General features: G+C 37.1%; 1 long non-coding RNA gene across 1 annotated transcript; it reads right to left on the reverse strand.

The window, feature by feature from the left end:
• Positions 1–3102: 3102 nt before the first annotated feature.
• LOC118565274 lies at positions 3103–17533 on the reverse strand. Its single transcript, XR_004932294.1, has 3 exons — positions 17464–17533; positions 16435–16491; positions 3103–3221 (listed from the first exon to the last, which is right to left on the reverse strand). It is a non-coding gene; the product is annotated as an uncharacterized LOC118565274 (long non-coding RNA).
• Positions 17534–19829: the final 2296 nt, after the last annotated feature.

Consider the following 19829-nt stretch of genomic DNA (forward strand, 5'->3'; position numbering starts at 1 on the left):
TAATGAATTGCTTCTTAAACATGAGCTCAGTAGATGCAGTCGTGGATTCAGAATGCCTGTCTGAAAAGTTAAATCTGAACTGTATGTTTTTTTTCCTTATAAGGAACTGTTTCTCTTAATCTGAGTAAAAAAAGAAAAAAAAAAAAAGAAAAAAAGTTCAGTATGTAAATTCAAGAAGGATATGTGTAGGGATATATTACCTTATTAGCAATTTGCTTGACAGAAGACATGGACTGGTCATGAGACCATGAGACATATACAGTATATATATATATATATATATATATATATATATATATATATATATATATATATATATATATATATATGCTTCTCCACAACTGGGTATATATCCAAACTGCTAAATTTGTCTCTCTTGGAAGCAAAGCAATACGACAATAAGGAAAGTGTAGTAATAGCAGCCCTTTTTTCAGCCAGCTGACAAACACTGTGCAGCAGTGCCCCAACCCTAGTTTTGTGCCTTTAGGGAAATTATTCCTCACTTTTATCAATATAGCTAGTCTAACTATTGCCATCATGCAGGTTTTACAAGTGCACAAAGTTTTATCAAGTGAAAACATTTCAGTCTGTTTGTCACTGCTTTTGGATGGGCCTATATTGTAGTTTGTTTAACGGGCTTTAGCTCAAAAATGTGTCAACTCCAAGAATCTCACATCTGGACTAAAAATGGAAAGCCTGTTGTTCATGCCAGGAATCACAGTCAACACTGGGGGCTGAGCACCCCTAAAGGACAGATCCTAGAATCGCCCCTGGTATCATCTATGATATTTTTGAAAGCACAACCTGTAAGCATATGTCACGACATGTTTTGATAATGGGTCTTTAGTGCCACCTTGTGGTTGAAATCTGAAGATATTGCAGGCTCTTGTTTTGGTGGCACCTAAATCAAAAGCAGTAACTGGGTCATTGGTTAGTTTGCAAGAGGCTTTGTATACCTATATGGACACCTTTGTAAAATATTTAGTTTTATTTTGTTGTTTGCCTAGGAGGAGTATTACTTACTTACTCAATATTATTAGTGAACTTCATGTTTTTTAATAGTTTGTGTTGCTAAATATTATTAGACAATATTTATTTAGTCGTGTATTTTGATGCAAAATATGTTGTGTTTAATAGTTTTACCATCAGAAGCATAAATTAGTAACATAATACCAGTGACCACTTTATCATATATACTTGGTCAATTGCTTGCTAATGCATAAGGCACTTGTATATCACATGGCAGCAACTCAATGCATTTATGTACCTGTGGTGACAACAATGTGATGAAGATCAAACCAGGGCATCAGAATTGTGATGGACTGAGTTAAAAGCATGAGGAGTCACAGGAATTATTGCAAAAAAAGATGGCCTTTTATTTCAACCCAAAAAAAAAAAAAACATATATATATATATATATATATATATATATATATATATATATATATATATATATATATATATATATATATATATATATATATATATATATATTCAAGTTATGGTTACAAAAAGGCACTATTATGCGCAGCACATATAGAGTCTAACTTTGTAATGCAATAATACAAATAAATACTGGACAAATGCTGCAGGTAACACTTGAGATAACATCTTCTAAATAACATAATTTAACTATATTTAAAATGTGTATATATTTTTATGTGGATAATTTGGTTCTAGCTAAAATAAATAAATAAAATAAAGGTTTCTCTTCTGAATGGAAAATGCAGAAAATAATATTATCACAGTGATTGATTTATAAATATAAATATATATTAAATATGTGCAAAAGAAGATAAAATAAATAATAATATAAATAAATAAATAAATAATAAACATTTCATAGGCATTTTATGACATCTTCAAGTTCTATTTTCAGTTAAAAATAGCAGCTGCAATGACTGCTGTGAGGAAAAGGAAACTTGCTTTCTGACTCACAGCTGAAGAGGCTGTTGTTGTGGACACTGTGGTTGCTGTTGGGGTGGATGTTGTTGTCATTGGGCTAGCAGTGGTTGTTGTAGATGTGGTTGGGGCAGCACTGGCAATGGTTGGGCCAGTAGCAGTTGTGGTTGGAGCATGAGGGGTTGTGGCAGCATTGGTTGTGGTTGGAGCAGCAGTGGTTGTGGTTGGAGCAGCAGTGGTTGTGGTTGGTGCTGAAGTGGTTGTTGTTTGGGCAGCAGTTGTTGTTGGAGCAGCAGTGGTTGTGGTTGGTGCAGCAGTGCTTGTTGTTTGGGCAGCAGTTGTGGTTGAAGCAGCATTGGTTGTGGTTGGTGCAGCAGTGGTTGTGGTTGGTGCTGAGGTGGTTGTTGTTTGGGCAGCAGTTGTGGTTGAAGCAGCATTGGTTGTGGTTGGTGCTGAGGTGGTTGTTGTTTGGGCAACAGTTGTGGTTGAAGCAGCATTGGTTGTAGTTGGTGCTGAAGTGGTTGTTGTTTGGGCAGCAGTTGTTGTTGGAGCAGCAGTGGTTGTGGTTGGTGCTGAAGTGCTTGTTGTTTGGGCAGCAGTTGTGGTTGAAGCAGCATTGGTTGTGGTTGGTGCAGCAGTGGTTGTGGTTGGTGCTGAGGTGGTTGTTGTTTGGGCAGCAGTTGTGGTTGAAGCAGCATTGGTTGTGGTTGGTGCTGAGGTGGTTGTTGTTTGGGCAACAGTTGTGGTTGAAGCAGCATTGGTTGTAGTTGGTGCTGAAGTGGTTGTTGTTTGGCCAGCAGTTGTTGTTGTAGCAGCAGTGGTTGTGGTTGGTGAAGCAGTGGTTGTGGTTGGAGCAGCATTGGTTGTGGTTGGTGCTGCAGTGGTTGTTGTTTCGGCAGCAGTTGTGGCTGAAGCAGCATTGGTTGTGGTTGGTGTAGCAGTCGTTGTAGTTGGGGAAGCAGTTGTTGTCACAGCACTGGTTGTTGTTGAGGCAGTGGTGGTTGTGGTTGGAGCAGCAGTCATCGTGGTTGGTGCTGAAGTGGTTGTTGTTTGGGCAGCAGTTGTGGTTGAAGGAGCATTTGTTGTGGTTGGTGCTGAAGTGGTTGTTGATTCGGCAGCAATTGTTGTGGTTGCTACAGCATTGGTTGTGGTTGGAACAGCAGTGGTTTTGGCAGCTGTTGAGGTTAGGGCTGCAGTGGTTGTGGAAGCTGTTTGTGCAGCAGTGCTTGATGGTGCAGCAGTGGTTATTGTTGAAGCAGTAGTGGTGGTGGTTGGCACAGCAGTTGTTTGAGCAGCAGTCGGCAGTATTGTGGCTATGCCTAAATTAAATTGGACAATAATTGTTATAAAATGGTACCCATTATAGAACTTATCTTTTTATGATATTCTTCAACAGCACATCTTTGTGTCATATTCATTCACTTACCAGCAATAAGAAACAGCACCAATAGATTCTTCATCATCATTCTCTCCTGGATATTTTTTTCCTGTTTTAAAAAATGATATGGTTGTTAGCTGTTATTTATGTTAGGATTGTTTTTCAGACGGAAGCCTTTCTAGTGTTCTGGCATTTTTACTTTTTTCATGTGTTTCCTTTTCTGTATACGTAACCTGGGCTTTATTTATTTTCTTAATAAGGATTTCGTCCTTTTTAAAAAAAAATAATTCTCAGATTGTAACATACTTAGGTTTAGGGGAAAATAAATTACTATCTCTTCTAATTTTCTGAATCAAAAGAACATGGATAACATAGTTTTTCTGATATTGTATTAAGAACCACACTGGTGGAGTTTGCAGAGGTGAGACAACGGCATCTTAATTTGACTGATATTTAATACTGTTCACCTGTATAAATTTGTATATGGCCATTTCCCAAGAAATGTCACAATTTTAATGGGGAAACACATAATCAAATAAATCTAAGGCGGATTCAAATTCAATTACATGCTTTCCAATCTGATCCTATTCATTACATAAAGTAGTCAGATTTTGTTTGTAAAGCCGGTTAGTAAAAAGTTTCATGTCTAAACAAAGTTAGCTCTTCGCATTAAGTTATAGACTTTGTACTAATCACTTCTGTGAACATGTAGCTTTAAGGAAAACAGTAGTTTCAAAGTAGATAGTCATTCCTCCTGTTATGACATTTATTCAAAAAAGTCATACAGTAATGTGATGCAGTTAGCTGAAGCTTAACAATTACTTAAACCCTTGCACCTATACACACACACACACACACACACAACACACAATATATATATATATATATATATATATATATATATATATATATAGATATATATATATATATATATATATATATATATATATATAAACTGATTTAAAAGTGTCACACTTACAGGCTTTGTCCAATGAGTTCCCTTTGTGATGTTGTGATGCTCTCTGATCCTTTCTCTTTGCTGGTTGACTGGTAATGTTTAGTGGTCTAAAGCAGAAGCTTTATATCCAGCCAGAGCAGGTACTATGACATCAGGTGCGCGCATGATGGAAATTAGTCAGTAATTATGAGAACAATGGTTCATGAACGTGGCTACCTATCCTCAACGTTTGTTTGTCTTTGTTTTTTTTATCTGATCCACTTGAGGTAAACTGGTTGAGCAGCATTTCTTTTGCTGTTAGACATAGGAACATGACGTTGAATTATGAATTGTGTTGTTACTGGTTTATAGGTCTTTTACACTTATAAACTGTGTAAATTCACAATGATATACCAAAAAGGATGTTTGTTTTTTTCCTATGTCAATACAGTTTTTACTTGTTAAGATAGTAAGCAAAATAACACTGATATTTAGAATTTCTAACAGTTATCCTATCTTTTCCAGTTACATCTTTGTTCAGGCAATAGGATTGAGTTTGGTTTAATGTAAATATCCATGACATAAAGTTCAGGGATTTGTTTTTGTTATCCTCATAAGGTTTCATGAACGTTTCATGTTGTTGCCAGTAGTTGTAGGACCAGAATTCAGACACGAGCCAGCAACCTGCATGATAAGTTGAAAAGTGATTATAGACCGTTACTTTTGGTCTAAAAGAGAGCAAACATGAATAACAAATAGATCATCAGGTGGTTTGGAGTGCAGTGAAAGCGGCGTGGAAGCATCGGAAGGCAGGTAATTGACTTTAATCAGAGAAACATCAGGTGATGATACAAACAGGTAGGCTACAGACTAGGACAGAGACACGAACTCGAGATATGACTAACAAGCGACTAGGAATACCAAACTAACTATCTAGGAATACAAAACCAACTAAGTAAGGCTGTTGACTGACTAAGGATCCAGCGACGACTAAACAAATACCAGGAACTTAAATACACTGGGGATAATTGAACTAAACAGGACACAGGTGTGGGATAATCAAAGGATCACAGAAACGGCAGGAAAGCAACTTAGGAAGAGGAACTAGTAGGGTGTGACAAACGGTAACTGAAAACATACACAATAACAGAAAACATGCATGATCCCCAGAACAAAACAAATAACTATATAATCAGAAGCACCTGGGGATCATGACAGCCTTATCCTTTAATGTCAGTTGTATTTAAATCACACAGGTGTTGTTACTTCTTAATCATTGTTAGAATGAATTATAATGGCAAATGGGCTATTTTAACTCTCTTTTTAATTTTTTATGCTAAGGACACTGTTGCTAAGCACAACATGATGGTGTCTCAATGTACTGGAATGTAAAATATATGACGTGAAGCACAAAACTCTGACATCAAAACACATCCTCTCCATGATGAGTCATGTCTATAGAAATTATGACTTTTTTAAACGTTATCTACTCATTTAAACATTCATATATCACAGGAACAAAGACCTTTTTAAATTCTAAATTACACATTTGTGTTTCCCTTAGCAATTAATGCTGTACAGATTACGTAATTAATTTAACCTTGGACAGAAAAGCACAAGATTTGTTTTCTTCACAGCTAATCCTTTGTATTTTTCACAGATTTTCTTTATTCTTTGTTATTAGCTCGGTTTTACTTTGATTTTATACAAATACCAATTCAGAAGCCTGTTTTTAAGCCATATATATGATGAGATAATTTTGTGCAATATACACCGTCTTTATGTTTTTAATAGTTGGGCCGTGTTGTTGCAGGGAATGTGACATTTTAGAACAGATGAAGTCATGAAATTTCACATTCTGCTTTTGTTTCACATGTACTAACTGGTGATGTACGTTTAAAAGATAAGTTCCTCCTTATATCTCAACTTATGACTACCAAAGGAGGTTTTGTAACATGTAGTTATTAAATAATATATTTTATAGGGAGAGATTTTTCTTTACATTTTCTCTAAAGGACAATATATATTAAGCTCTCCTCAACCAATGTCTGCAGCTCACATTTGCTATTACAGTTCTGATATAACTTTCTTAAAGATTACTACAGACATGTCGATATGCTTTGATTGCTCGGATAGGATTCAGTAAATCAATGACTCTGAACGGGACCGCTTCTTTTTGGTCCTGTCCTCTCATTGACCCACTGAGGAGCCTTCTTTGGCTCTTTCTTATGTTTGAGTGTGTGCTCTCTTTTTTCAGCACAATTATTTAAAAGTATTTACATACTTGTTAGTGCATGATAAGGTTTCATTATTTAAAGGAGGGCACTTGCAATGTTTCTTTATATGACTCAGTCACAACGGGAAGGTTTTCTGAGCTCACACCCTTGTTGTGACATCTGTAGTATGCAGACTGTAAGTCCACCCTTTAATTAGACTTCCATCACTTGACCAGTTTTAACGTCAGAGACAATAAAACTACATCATTCATACTGGAAATGTTTTGTTTCTTTATCTTTTTAAGTGATCTGTACATTGGTTGACCTTTAAACACATGGTTTTTGGATTTAAATATAAATCTTTGCTCCTCCTTTTTTAATAATATTATTTTAGTTTTAGACTAGTTAGAATTTGTGTAAATAGTTTGTGTAAATGGTGATTTTACTTTACAAGATTTAAAATCCATGTGGAGCAAACGGACAAAAGAAAATCTTTTTAAAATGTTAAATCCTGATGAATATAGAGAAAAGCACTCATTTTCATATCACAGACACACTAATAATTAACTTGATTATAAGACATGTAAACCAAGAATTAGTAAATTGATGAAATGCAGTTTATTGAATGAGAACCAACTTTTGACTATTGTCCAAAATGATGTATAAACTTTGATCATAGTGCATTTTCAAAATTGTTTGCTTACTTTTTTTTTTTTTTTTTTTTTAACCCCTGATAAAATTCCAGTTTTATCTGAAGAAAGGATTGACAGGAGCATCTAGTTGATTTATTAACTGTTTTCCTACAAAACAGCAGACAACAGATAAATCTGAGAATATTACAAGATCTAAAAAAGTCAAGTGTGCCTTTTCCTGTTATGTTTGTCCTGCCTTTCAAAAATTTCAGTAACTCTATTGTTAGGTAAGGTTGTTAAAAATATCCCTTCTTTTTTTCAAAATGTCATGTTCATTCCTATCTGTCTGCATTAGTACTTACATACTTGTTAGTGCATGATAAGGTTTCATTATTCAAAGGAGGGCCCTTGCAATGTTTCTTTATATGACTCAGTCACAACGGGAAGGTTTTCTGAGCTCACACCCTTGTTGTGACATCTGTAGTATGCAGACTGTAAGTCCACCCTTTAATTAGACTTCCATCACTTGACCAGTTTTAACGTCAGAGACAATGAAACTACATCATTCATACTGGAAATGTTTTGTTTCTTTATCTTTTTAAATGATCTGTACATTGGTTGACCTTTAAACACATTGTTTCTGGATTTAAATATAAATAAATCTTTGCTCCTCCTTTTTATTTATATATATATATATATTTAGACTAGTTAGAATTTGTGTAAATAGTTTGATTTATTTATAGTGACAATGGGTATTTTTACTATCCATGTGGAGCAAACGGACAAAAGAAAATCTTTTAAAATGTTAAATCCTGATGAATATGGAGAAAAGCACTCATATTCATATCACAGACACACTAATGATTAACATGATTATAAGACATGTAAACCAATAATTAGTAAATTGATGAAATGCAGTTTATTGAATGAGACCCAACTTTTGACTATTGTCGAAAATGCTGTATAAACTTTGATCATAGTGTATTTTCAAAATTATATACCCAGGTTTCAGAGCCATTTTGTGCAGGCGCAAGCTATATAAATGAGGCCCCTGGATTGTTCTCATGATCACACACCTTGCCAAGTCCATCGGATATGTCTCACTGTCACTGTCTGCCTGTGTATGACCCACGCTTGTCTTACGGAACAGATCTAAGCCTCTTCCAAACCTACCTGTCAGCTCCTGCAGTGAGTAAACACCACTCAGCATCGCCAGGCTGCTGTAGACTCCAGCTGCTGCTTTTTGTTTTGTTTTTCTTGCCTGCACCACGGGTCCGATTTATTTAATAAACCTTTTAAAGTGTGACACTGTGTCTGGCTGAATTGGGTTTCCTGTCTGTTCTGGCGCATAACAATAAAGGGAATAGCTTTCTAAATACAAATTCCTGGTTAGACATCATGGTTGTACATTATGAAAGCCTCAAACAATCTACGGAATAGCCCTACAACACAGAGTTGCTATTCAAATTGAAGTGTATTTTAAAATAGATAAACAGTAATAAGGATTAGTACAACTGCATTTCAATGAATTAGAATATCATCTAAGTTAATTTATTTCAGTTGTTCAGTTCAGAAAGTAAAGCTCATGTACAAACTCATTACTTACAGAGGGATTAATTTCATGTGTTTATTTCTGTTGTTTTTTAATTAACATGGCTTACATCCAGAAGTTCAGTTTCTTAGAATATCTAACTCTATCTATTACGTAACACAAATAGAAATCTTACAGAGAACTATTGGCCTCTGAGAAAAAATATCAATGTACTATACAGTACATGCATTTAATAAATAGTTAGGGCTGGCATTACATCACTACACTGTGGTATAGATCTGATCACCCTCTGCTGTAGTGTTGAGGAAGCCCAGATGGCTTCAGCTCATCAGCATAGTTGGCTCTAGTGTCCCTAATTTCCTTCCTGAAAGTACTCCCTAGACTCTGAATGGCATTTGAGTCATGTCACTTTTTCCACCCAATAAAGCACACATATTACCTCTTTAAAACAGTAACATTGTCATTCTGGATGCCAAGACTTGGTGGAAAGTATAAATAAGCATCTCCATAAAGCTTAATGACAGGCAAGAAAGAACTGTATTGGTCTGATCCGGATGTTACCTCAGGGAAATATGGTTCCTGTAGCAGGAAATTATGATAATGAATAAAAAGTGCATGTTAAACATATAGCAAGAAAAAACTGAATGAACAAATTGAACACCAGTAGGTATTTCAATGTTATAGGTCATTGCAAAGTCATCTGTTCCATTAGACTAGAGGTATTGCCCAATTTTTGTCAGACTTAATATGTATCACTATGAATTTTGTTAGTGAACTCTGTCCTTTTGTTACTTCAATTACCCCTCCTCTCCAAGAGTGCAGAGTTGAAGAGTTTGAAAGCATGCAGGGACAAAGGACTTTTTCCAGTCTGTTGTTCCTAATCTGTTGGTCCTACAGATTTCAACTGTCTTGATGTGCTGCTTGCCAGCTATCGGTTTCCTCAACGTAAAAGACCCAGCAGGTCCCTGATCATCAATGCGGAGGATATCAGAACACGGGTCGTAAAAAGTCAACAGAAGTTTACATAAGGACCAGAAACCACTCATCTCGCCTTGCAGTGAGCTGCTGAGGAAAGCCACCCGGGGTGGGGGGTGGGAAGGCAACTTAGCTGCGAGGTCTTATCTCAGCTGCAACAGAAAATGGGCTTCAGCTGGGAGGCAGTGGAAACACAAGGAGAGAGAGGGCTATCGGGCCCGTGAGCTGTGAGAAACCATTATGTTTTGCCCTGTCTAAAAAGGCAAGAGGAAGTAATGTTAATCAACCAGCCAAGAAGATTGGGTGCTAGACAGGTTTATGTAAAAACTGGAGAAGATTCCGGCGTGTGTCAAAAAGAGTGTTCAGACATGCCTGTTTGAGACCCTCCAAGACCAGAAAGTCTCCACATATGTCCGAGAAGCCTAGCCCATGGGGTCTAAGGAAACTGAGTCAAACAGAAAAAGCATTGTCATCAGAAAGGAGGACAACAGACCAGCATTTCCTCCCATCCAGGAGGTCTAGTAAGTTGACACCCAGAGGATAAAGATCAGATCGGGAGTATACAGAAAGATTTTCTGCTCATCAATGTTGTATTTTAGGGTTTAATTAGTATCAGCAAATTAGGAAGTGTTAGCTTAGTTAAATAAAATCCATTCTCGTGATTTGAAATATTCTGTAGATTCTGCTGCTAGTTTATGTTGCTAATTATTACTAATTAAAGAAATCTAACATTTTAAAGAATTTGTGGACATTCAGAATAATTTTATTGTTGAGTTCTTTGATGGTATGTCAAATAGTCATGATTTTGGTTCAGGAAGTATTCAGAGGTTTTTGAAGCCTAACACTATGGTGATTTATTATTTTCCTTGTCACTAAAACCTTTTTTACTAAAATCGCCCTAGTAGGCGTTGTAAAAAAGAGGAACTGCAACCATAAACAGGCCAGCCAGACGGACTTACACCACGTGTATTCAATACACAGCTTGTTGATATGGACTGGCTCAGACTCTCCGGTCTAAAACTTATTAGACCAATCACAGCATGGGAGATGGGGTTTTAATGGCAAAACAACGATGTTGTGGAGAGGGAGAGATGGGTATTTTTTTCAGTGAGGGGTGAACGGACTGGAAGCAGGTTCTAGGTTCACCGCGGCAGTCTCGTGACTCAATGCACCTCTGAAGAACCGTACAGGTTGACCGTCTCAAGATGCCTCAAGGCATAAGGAATATGTGCTGACAGCATGTATCTTTAGATCATAATGAAATTATTTTGTACACCACACCTTACTGTGATGATGGAAGCATATATTGTTTCACTTTTTAAAGCAATATGGTCTATTACTGCAAACCTTATAATCCATTAAAACACATTTACCCTGAATAAAGTGCTGCTTTGGGCCACATTAATGTGAGTGAAGCGATATGACATTATATGTTGCCACTGATTTAGACACAGAGCATTAATCTACTATATTTATCAACTTTTCTCTGTTACTCCTGGTGTGACGAACAGGAGTCGGACCCAAAAACTACCCGAAAACAGGTCAGTGGCGTTACGAGGTTTGTTTATTTAAAAGGAGAGGGGAAGTGGGGCTCTCGGGACGCGCTGCTTGCGGCTTGTCGACCGGCAATCTCCTGGAGACAAGGAAACAGGTTAGTGACCAGCGGGGCAGACGTGAGAAAACAGCAAAGCTGGATCACTAACCTGATTGCGGGCTGGATTGTTCGGGGAAGATGGTTTTGGAGATGAGAGGCGTCCGCAGACAGTTGAGGCCGGCAGGCAGAGTCCGTATGGGGTAATCCAGGGGTGTTAATCCAAAGACAGTCCGGGTTCATTAACGTTGGGGCCAAAGATCCAGCAGTAGGGATATCCGAGGTCGGGTTCAGGTTCGGTCCAGGTTCGGCACACGGGGAGACAGTCCAGGGGGAAGGGTTTCCAGACAGACAGGTATCGGACAGACAGGACCAGAGAGGGCTTCGGCAGGCTCGGGAAAACAGAAGACAGATCAGGTCGGCAACAGACAGGCAGGCAGGAATTGACTAACAGGCTTGAAGGTACTCGGCAAAAGGCTAGAGACGTTCTGGCACTGGAGACTGAGATTGACGGGGCTTTTATGCAGCTGGAGACAGGTGGAGCCAGTAACGTTTAATTGCAGAGAGGTGGAGACTGAGCAGGTGAGTAAGAAGGGGAAATGGATCAGCTCCAGTGTCAGAATCATTACACCTGGACGCATTTGAATTATTTAAAAAGTGACAGTGGGCAAAATAAAATTGCTGTCGGGCTGATTCAATGTTCTGTCTCTCTACTCTCTTACTCTGTCGGCTACTGCATACAGGGCAGCCGCCCTGAGCCTGACAGCTACCTTGGTTTCAAGACTAGATGAAAATTAGACACAATTAATGTGTGCAAAAAAAATCCAGTTTTAGTCCATCTTTAACATTCATCTGGATTTGCCTTTCCTGTCGAGAAATAGTGAAGAGTGAACAGAGGTTTACAACCGCATTTCTTCTTTCCATCTTTGGGTGAACTTGGTGGAGCCTTGCAATCGTGTTTTGTCCGCCACAGTTATAGCCTATAAAGTCCATATTAGAACAGCTGAACATGGAACAAAGTGCACTGGTCATTGTATGGCACATATATTAAGGCTTTTAAGGCCTTAAAATCAAACGCCTGTGAGCTTTATGTTCACGTCTGCCATCTGCACTCCACACAAATTAGTGACAGCGGGATTTGTTTGGGAGCCAATTTTCAAACTTGTATGGCTCACGCATGCGTAGATACAATGCACAAAGTGGACATTCATAAGCCGATCTCTTCTGATCTTCTCTTTTTTGTGGTCCACAAAAGATCCGGCCTACGTAGACCAGGTCCTTCAAAGGCTGCAGCCACTGAATTGAGACAGACCCCATAACAGTCATGATGGCGCCCACAACTGAGCAATTTTTTAATGATGTCCTTTACAATGTCATGAATGAGCTGGATATATTTTTAAAAACTCAACAACTGACTACTCTAAGAACTAAAACAGAGTGTGTTGCTTGGAGTTTGCATCACATCATAGTTATCTGATTGGTTTAATCCTGCTTCCGCTCACCCTGTTAGTTCCGCCTTTGAAATAAGGCTCTACCAGCAGCTTTTCACACTGATGTTGTAGAGGTGAGTTTAGGCAGGGGAGAGGCTAACTGCCTATAGTTCTTAATAAAACATCTGTAAGTTTTAAAACCCCAATAACAGTAGTTTTTGGTGGGGTGCTGCAGGTGTATTGTCACTGGCAGAGTGGTGTCATTCCCATGCCCAGCATTTACCTTCCCGTTGTGTAGAAGATATTTTCTGTAGAAGCTTGTCAAAGTCATCTGGTGAAGGGAGGCATCTTGTGCTGATTAGCTGGTACCAGCAGGTCCTTCTCCGTATTCAACTCAGGTCGATGGATTATCCTTTCCATGACAACCTTTTTTCTGAGAAGTCTGTCAAACTTCTCTATGGTATAAAAAGGCATCGTGTGTGGCTTAGCTGACGTCGACTGGTTGTTTTCTCAGATGTGATGTGAATAAGATAAAGAAAAAGTAAAGTAGACCACACAGGGGAAAAAAAAAAAAAAAAAATATATATATATATATATATATATATATATATATATATATATATATATAAATCCTTGACAGTCACTGATCTAAAGTAATTTGGTCCAACTTTTCTGTAGTTTTCATTAAAAGATAAAAATTAAAAGCAAAAGAATGCACGCAAAAAGGGAGCAGATGGGGGGGGGGGGGGGGGTTGCCAGAGGTATAGCCACTTTTTCCCTGTTTGCTCCCATAAAATAATAACAGTTTTGTAATAGGAACAAATATTTCTAAATACATAGATGTATTTAAAAATCTATGAATATACCCAGACAAGTGGTTTGGATAATTTACGGAAAACTATAACTGATGTGCTTAACCACCGTTTGTCATGGTGTGTGTGGATAATGTCCCTTTATCCCCATCTAGTGGTTGATATTTGAAACTTTTAATGTGAGTGTGAGGTTGAAGTTCATGTAAAATGTATATATATAAACATTTAAAATATAGCTGTAAAACTGTGTATGCATTTGACAGAATTTCAGTTAAGAATTTTCATTTAAGTTATTTGTTAACTTCTAAGTGAAATAAAATCTATAAAATGTAGTTCTTTTTGATGTTTGATTGTGTTTTTGATTTTTAAAAACACTGTGATGGACAGAGTAGTTGAGGATTTCACTTTCCTCTCCCTGTCCAGTCACTGCAAGGATTCCAACCACAACTACCCTGAAAAGGATCAAGTTGAAAGAAGATTGATGGTTTTGTACGGCTTATTTGCAAACTGCAATAATGAGTTAAGAATACCTTGTTTTTCCTTCTATGAACATTATGATATATTTATTCATTATAATGCTGCAATATGTTAATGGTTATGTCATTGTGCATATGACCGAGTCACACAAAATCAAGTTTGTCTGAATAATATATTTTTATTTTTTTGTTACTACAAACTTTTGTTACTTCAAAACTTCATATATATATATATATATATATATATTTATATATATATATATATATATATATATATATATATATATATATATATATATATTCAGATTACAGTTACAAACCAGGCACTACTATGCGCAGCACATATAGTGTCTTTGTATAGTGTAGCTTTGTAATGCAATAACAATAATAATAATAAATACATGACAAATGCTGCTGGTAACACCTTACGTAACATCTTCCAAAAAACATAGATTAACTATGTTTAATATGTCCATTCATTTTTATGTGGCTAATTTGGTTCTGCATGAATATTTCTAGCTGCAATAATAAATAAAATAAAGTTTTCACTTCTGAACAGAAAATGCAGAAAATAATGTTATCACATTGATTGATTTATAATTTACATATATTAAATTTACATATGTTAAATATATTAAATATGAATTTGTTTCATGACAAATTATCTATTTGAAGAAGATGCACAGTGCAAAAGAAGAGAGAATAAATAACAATGATATAAATAAACACATAAATAAATAAATAATTAAAATTTCAGAGGCATTTTATGACATTTCAAGTTCAATTTCAGTTAAAAATAGCAGCTGCAATGACTGCTGTGAGGAAAAGGAAACTTGCTTTCTGACTCACAGCTGAAGAGGCTGTTGTGGACACTGTGGTTGCTGTTGGGGTGGATGTTGTTGTCATTGGGCTAGCAGTGGTTGTTGTAGATGTGGTTGGGGCAGCACTGGCAATGGTTGGGCCAGTAGCAGTTGTAGTTGGGGCATGAGGGGTTGTGGCAGCATTGGTTGTGGTTGGTGCTGAAGTGGTTGTTGTTTGGGCAGCAATTGTGGTTGGTGCAGCAGTGGTTGTGGTTGGTGCTGAAGTGGTTGTTGTTTGGCCAGCAGTTGTTGTAGCAGCAGTAGTTGTAGTTGGTGCTGAAGTGGTTGTTGTTTGGCCAGCAGTTGTGGTTGAAGCAGCATTGGTTGTGGTTGGTGCAGCAGTGGTTGTTGTTGGTGCTGAGGTGGTTGTTGTTTGGGCAGCAGTTGTGGTTGAAGCAGCATTGGTTGTGGTTGGTGCAGCAGTGGTTGTTGTTTGGGCAGCAGTTGTGGTTAAAGCAGCATTGGTTGTGGTTGGTGCAGCAGTGGTTGTAGTTGGTGCTGAAGTGGTTGTTGTTTGGGCAGCAGTTGTGGTTGAAGCCGCATTGGTTGTGGTTGGTGCAGCAGTGGTTGTGGTTGGTGCTGAAGTGGTTGTTGTTTGGCCAGCAGTTGTTGTAGCAGCAGTAGTTGTAGTTGGTGCTGAAGTGGTTGTTGTTTGGCCAGCAGTTGTGGTTGAAGCAGCATTGGTTGTGGTTGGTGCAGCAGTGGTTGTTGTTGGTGCTGAGGTGGTTGTTGTTTGGGCAGCAGTTGTGGTTGAAGCAGCATTGGTTGTGGTTGGTGCAGCAGTGGTTGTTGTTTGGGCAGCAGTTGTGGTTGAAGCAGCATTGGTTGTGGTTGGTGCAGCAGTGGTTGTAGTTGGTGCTGAAGTGGTTGTTGTTTGGGCAGCAGTTGTGGTTGAAGCAGCATTGGTTGTGGTTGGCGCAGCAGTGGTTGTTGTTGGTGCTGAAGTGGTTGTTGTTTGGGCAGCAGTTGTGGTTGAAGCAGCATTGGTTGTGGTTGGTGCAGCAGTGGTTGTTGTTTGGGCAGCAGTTGTGGTTGAAGCAGCATTGGTTGTGGTTGGTGCAGCAGTGGTTGTTGTTGGTGCTGAGGTGGTTGTTGTTTGGGCAGCAGTTGTGGTTGAAGCAGCATTGGTTGTGGTTGGTGCAGCAGTGGTTGTTGTTTGGGCAGCAGTTGTGGTTGAAGCAGCATTGGTTGTGGTTGGTGCAGCAGTGGTTGTAGTTGGTGCTGAAGTGGTTGTTGTTTGGGCAGCAGTTGTGGTTGAAGCAGCATTGGTTGTGGTTGGCGCAGCAGTGGTTGTTGTTGGTGCTGAAGTGGTTGTTGTTTGGGCAGCAGTTGTGGTTGAAGCAGCATTAGTTGTGGTTGGTGCTGAAGTGGTTGTTGTTTGGGCAGCAGTTGTGGTTGAAGCAGCATTGGTTGTGGTTGGAGCAGCAGTCATTGTTGTTGGTGCTGAAGTGGTTGTTGTTTGGGCAGCAGTTGTGGTTGGAACAGCAGTGGTTATTGTTGAAGCAGTAGTGGTGGTGGTTGGCACAGCAGTTGTTTGAGCAGCAGTCGGCAGTATTGTGGCCATGCCTAAATTAAATTGGACAATAATTGTTATAAAATGGTACCCATTATAGAACTTATCTTTTTATGATATTCTTCAACAGCACATCTTTGTGTCTTATTAATTCACTTACCAGCAACAAGAAACATCACCAATAAATTCTTCATCATCGTCTTCTGGATTTTTTTTCCTGTTTAAAAAATTATAAGGTTGTTAGTTGTTATTTACGTTAAGGATTCCTTTTCAAATTGAAGCATTTCTAGTGTTCTGGCATTCTAACTTTTCCATGTGTTTGCTTTTCTGTATATGTAACCAGGCCTTTAACTTATTTTCTTAATAAACATTTCATCCTTTTCAAAAAAAAAATCTTAGATTGTATCCATCCATCCATCCATTTTCTGACCCGCTTAATCCCTGTTGGGGTCGCGGGGGTTGCTGGTGCCTATCCCCAGCATTCACTGGGCGAGAGGCAGGGTACACCCTGAACAGGTCGCCAGTCTGTCGCAGGGCTCAGATTGTATCATACTTAGTAATTAATTTGCCCATAAACCTATCTCTTCTTATTTTCTAAATTAAAAGAAAATGCATTAACATAGTTTTTCTGATATTGTATGAATAACTGCACCAGTGGAGTTTGCTGATGTAAGACAAGGACTTCTTCATTTCAGTTATATTTAATACTGTTCACCTGTATACCTATATGTTTGTATATGGCCATTTCCCAACAAATGCCATCATTCTAATGGGGAATTACTTAATCAAATCAATCCAAAACAGATCAAATTCAATTACATGCTTTCCAATCTGATCATATTCATTACATAAAGTAATCAAATTTAGTTTGTAATGCCAGTTGGTAAAAAGTTCCATATTTAAATAAAGTTAGCTGCTAAGTTGTAGATTTTGCACCAATCACTTTTGTGAACATGTAGATTAAGGAAAACAGTAGCTTCAAAGTTCATAGTCATGCCTCCTGTTATGACAGTTATTCAAAAAAGTCATACAGTAATGTGATGTAGTTAGCCGAAGCTTAAACATTACTTAAACTCTTGCGATATATATATATATATATATATATATATATATATATATATATATATATATATATATATATATATATAAACTAATTCAAAGGTTTATAATACAAAAGTGTCGCACTTACAGGCTTTGTCCAGTAAGTTCCCTTCTCTCCAGTGACAGAAGTTGTGATGCTCTCTGATCCTTTCTCTTTGCTGGTTAACTGGTTCTGTTTGTTGGTTGAAAGCAGAAGCTTTATATCCAGCCAGACCAGGTACTATGACATCAGGTACGCGCATGATGAAAAATTTTCAGTAATTATGAGAACAATGGTTCATAAACGTGGATACCTTTTCTTAACCTTTGTTTGTCTTTGTTTTTTTTATCTGATCCGCTTGAGGTAAACTGGTTGAGCAGCATTTCTTTTGCTGTTAGACATAAGAACATGACGTTGAATTATGTATTGCTGGTGTATAGGTCTTTTACACTTAGAAGCTGTGTAAGTTCACAATTATATTAGATTTTTTTTTTCCTATGTTAATACAGTTTTTACTTGTTTAGGTAGCAAGCAAAATAACACTGATATTCGGAATTTCTAACAGTTATCCTATCTTTTCCAGTTACATCATTGTTCAGGCAACAGGATTGAGTTTGGTTTAATGTAAATAATTATCCATGACATACAGTTTAGGGATTTGTTTTTGTTATCCTCATAAGGTTTCATGGAAGTTTCATGTTTGTGCAAGTTGTTGTAGGACCAGAATTCAGACAAGAGCCAGCAAGCTGCATGATAAGGTGAAGAGTGATTTTTAAGACTGTTTTAGTTTGAGTTCTTTTTTCCTGAAAATCTCATTTTCAGACATTACTTTTGTTCTAAAAGAGAGCGTACATAAATTACGAATAGACCATCAGGTGGTTTGGAGGTGCAACATCTCATTACTGAGGTGTAGGAAAAGGATCAGACCTTATCCTTTAATGCCAGTTAAATAGTCGTTGTTAAATCAATTACAATGGCAAAAGAACTAGTTTAACTCTCTGTTGTTGTTTTTTGTTTTTGTTTTTTTGTTTTTTTTTAATCCTTAGGACATTGTTGCTGAACACAACGTGATGGTGTCTCAATGTACTGGAATGTAAAATATATGACGTGAAGCGCCAAACTCTGACATCAAAACACATCCTCTCCACGATGAGTCATGTCTGTCTATGGAAATTATGACTTTATTAAACGTTATCTACTCATTTAAACATTCATATATCACAGGAAAAACTATATTTTTAAACTCTAAATTACACATTTGTGTTTCCCTTAACAATTAATGCTGTACAGATTACGTAATTAATTTAACCTTGTTCAGAGAAGCACAAGGTTTGTTTTCTTCACAGCTAATCCTTTGTATTTTTCACAGTTTTTCCTTTATTCTTTGTTATCAGCTCGGTTTTACTTTGATTTTATACAAATACCAATTCTGAATCCTGTTTTCAGTCGTATATTATTATTATTAAGATATATACCGTCTTTATGTTTTTGATAGTTGGGCAGTGTTGTTGCAGGAAATGTGACGATTTAGAACAGATGAAGTCATAAAATTTCACATTCTGCTTTTGTTTCACATGTACTAACTGGTAATGTTGTATCTTAACTTATGACTACCAAAGGAGGTTTTGTATATTATATATTTTATAGAGAGAGATTTGTCTTTACATTTTCTTTAAAGGACAATATATATTAAGCTCTCCTCAACAATGTCTACAGCTCCTATTTGCTGTTACAGTTCTGATATAACTTTCTTAAAGATTACTACAGACACGTTGATATGCTTCATTGATTGCTGGGATAGCATTCAGTAAATCTGAGGAGCCTTCTTTGGCTCTTACGTCTGAGTGTGTGCTCTCTTCTTTTAGCACAATTATTTAAAAGTACTTACATACTTGTTAGTGCATGATAAGGTTTCATTATTCAAAGGAGGGCACTTGCAATGTTTCTTTATATGACTCAGTCACAACGGGAAGGTTTTCTGAGCTCACACCCTTGTTGTGACATCTGTAGTATGCAGACTGTAAGTCCACCCTTTAATTAGACTTCCATCGCTTGATCAGTTTTAACGTCAGAGACAATGAAACTACATCATTCATACTGGAAATGTTTTGTTTCTTTATCTTTTTAAGTGATCTGTACATTGGTTGAACTTTAAACACATTGTTTCTGGATTTAAATATAACTACATCTTTGCTCCTCCTTTTTTAATATATTTTTTTTATTTTTAGACTAGTTAGAATTTGTGTAAATATTTTGATTTATAAAAACAATGGTGATTTTACTTTACAAGATTTAAAATCCATGTGGAGCAAACGGACAGAAGAAAATCTTTTTAAAATGTTAAATCCTGATGAATATAGAGAAAACCACTCATATTCATATCACAGACACACTAATAATTAACATGATTATAAGACATGTAAACCAAGAATTAGTAAATTGATGAAATGCAGTTTATTGAATGAGAACCAACT

The sequence above is a fragment of the Fundulus heteroclitus genome, chromosome 13, assembly GCF_011125445.2.
Source record: "Fundulus heteroclitus isolate FHET01 chromosome 13, MU-UCD_Fhet_4.1, whole genome shotgun sequence".
In the NCBI taxonomy this organism is placed as follows: Eukaryota; Metazoa; Chordata; class Actinopteri; order Cyprinodontiformes; family Fundulidae; genus Fundulus; species Fundulus heteroclitus.